General features: G+C 33.0%; 1 protein-coding gene across 2 annotated transcripts in view; it reads right to left on the bottom strand.

Annotated features, from left to right (window-relative positions):
• The window catches only part of LOC128249191 (neuropeptide FF receptor 1-like), a 155,128-nt gene that overhangs the window by 33,287 nt on the left and 119,045 nt on the right, over positions 1-2,796 (bottom strand). The window contains exon 3 of one of the 2 annotated variants that reach the window (XR_008265297.1): positions 235-470. The exons of the other annotated variant lie outside the window; for it this stretch is intronic. The gene's annotated coding sequence lies outside the window, so the exon portion shown is untranslated. The remainder of the gene's footprint in view (positions 1-234; positions 471-2,796) is intronic. 2 annotated transcript variants of the gene reach the window in all.

Here is a 2,796-nt window from a genome sequence, read left to right on the forward strand (position 1 = left end):
TATATATATATATATATATATATATGTATATATGTGTGTGATGTGTGTGTGCGTGTATACAGAGGGACGGAAAGAAAGAGTGAATTATGCGAATAAACAAAGATACGAGCTTGGGTTCGATATACAAATTATATATGCATGTATACCTGTAAACAGAGAGAAAGCAAAGGCTGAACATTTTTAGACGATGAATAATGTTATATAGATATTTATATATTAACAGGGCAAACTTACACAGAATAAATTAAAGAGGAGAAGATATGGTGTTAGAAAGTCCGACATCTGTTTCTGGGGCGTTGGAGTTACTTCATAATGTTAGCAGATTTAGTTCACCAGAATATGCAACCAATAATGGAAGCATAACGAATAATGCCTTTCATCCTTTCGGGGTCGATAAAACAAAGCACTAGTGGAGCACTGGGGTCGATGTAATCGACTAGTCCCCGCTCCTACAATTTCAGGCCTTGTGTCTGTAGTAAAAAGAAAATATTGATGTAGCTATATGTGGTGGTGGTGGAGTGAATAGATTATCGTATAAACAGCCGGAGGTTGTGGTTTCGGTCATGGCAAACGTACTGTTCTGTGTCCATATAGACTCAAATTCTTCCTTTCAAGAAAGTTCCATATAAAAATAGGTACCGAAAAGACTATCAGATTGAAAATTAAGTTTTTTATCTTTAATTTAACAACTTTAATTTTAAACGCATTATAATTCGAAAACGTTCAAAAATTTGATCACTTCTTTAGCAAAACTCTTATGTATTTCAAAGTATGTTTAATTTTTAGAGATCACATTTAGATTTTATAATTTAAACTCAAATAGAAATTAGCGCTGTATTTATATCCCAATAATTTAAAAGCACAATGTAAATTAGCTTTAGACAGATCACTGTTGTCTTTGCTTAATTTGATACTTAGATGATTAATGTGGTGTCTCCATTTCTAATATATTACTGAAATAGAAACGTGCGTGGTTTAACATTCGTCGCTGTTGAGAGTTGCTTTATTTGATGCAGATATTTTTACATGAACTTGGCTTGTTTTGTGAATTAATAATTTTATAAATTTAGATTCGTTGTCAATGGTTATTTCTCAGACAATAACTATACTTGATGATGTGAACATCTAATTTTACACATTTTCAATTAAAGATTACAAATGTGAAGAAGTCATTAGTAAAATTAATTGCGCGAAATTTAGTTTTACTAAGTCGTAACTATGAACTAAGAAAGACATTGGTCAACGATGAAACCCATTGCAACAATCTGCTTTGCCCATTTTTAATAAAACCCATCGAGCAATGCAGGTTGACCTTTTGTTGATAAACACTCACGGAACAAAGCCATTGGCGCTGTTGATGAAACCCTACGGAAAATTCCATATTTCCCCTTTTCCTGAAAACTTCTGGAACAAAGGTTTATGATCGTTCTTGACAAATCCTATGGAACAATTCCTTTTTTCATGACAGGACACTCCATGGGAAATTTCACATTTTAGCGAACACCATGAAACTAATGGAACAGTCCACGTTGACACTTTCTGGTAAAACTTCATAGAAAAAACCCTCATAGACCCTTTCTTTTCTATAAAACTCCATAGAAAAATTGATATGGATTCTTTCTTATGAAGCCCATAAAAAAATACTTGCCCTTTTTGATGAAACTGGATAGATCGATCCGTGTCCTGTTTTTTGACAACCTATTTTGGCCTTTTTTGTTAAAACCCCATTGTACAATCCATGTTCTTCCATTTTGATAAAACACCATGGAGTAATCCAGGTTGTCTTGCTTTCAAAAATTCAAACCTGCATTGCCCTTTATATTTACTAGAAAAGACATCATGGGTTGTATCCAAAGACACCATGGGTTGTATCAATGGATCTAAAGAATAATTAATAGAATTCAGATTGGACTCGAAGATGCTTTACAGTGACAAATACGTTTCCTAGATCAAACACTAATCCACCTACACACTGTGTTCGTTATGCATCTAATGCTGCTTTAATGTTTTTTTTAATTTTTTATATAACGTTAATTAATACACGATTCGCTAATTAATTAGATCTTCAGCTAAATCAGATTCGATATACGAGAGGTTTGTTTTTGATTGAGTACTACTACTACTACTACTACTACTACTACTACTACTACTACTACTACTACTACTACTACTACTACTAGTCGATGCAGTACAGCGTTTCGCATGCGATGTTTGCAACAGATACCTAGAAGTAGACTGAAAAGAAAACATATGAAATGGTAAAGTTGCACGCATCTTGTACATCGTCATTTTTATATTTAGTTTTGTATTATAGAGTTCAGAGAAAGTTCCAGCATCAAAAGATAGGTTAATCAGATTCATGAAGTTTATGGAGAAGTTGTCTCTATAAAACTTAATTATATGGAGACTTCTTTACCATAAACCTGGTATTATATGTTTTGAAATGCTATTCATAGCAGGTAATTTACTTAAGTTTACTTGATTTCGCCCGTATGAAATTTCATTTTATCTGCTTGAATTAGGAAGTGAGAGGTGTCTTTACTCTCAAATTATTTAAATAACATTTGAAGCTTTTGGCTTACAGGGGGCAAGGTTTCGTCTAAATTAGTCCTTCGCATATAAAGTAAGCGTTAAACTCATTAGCAATATTCCCAGCTCACATATGAAATGCTCACTTGTTTCAATAGCATTAATGTTTGAAGTTCTGTATGTCATGTCTCCCAGTGGGCTGTGATTAGCCATACCGTAAAAGTACTGACGCATATATATATACATATATATATATATATATATATA

This window comes from Octopus bimaculoides, chromosome 12 (genome assembly GCF_001194135.2).
Source record: "Octopus bimaculoides isolate UCB-OBI-ISO-001 chromosome 12, ASM119413v2, whole genome shotgun sequence".
In the NCBI taxonomy this organism is placed as follows: domain Eukaryota; kingdom Metazoa; phylum Mollusca; class Cephalopoda; order Octopoda; family Octopodidae; genus Octopus; species Octopus bimaculoides.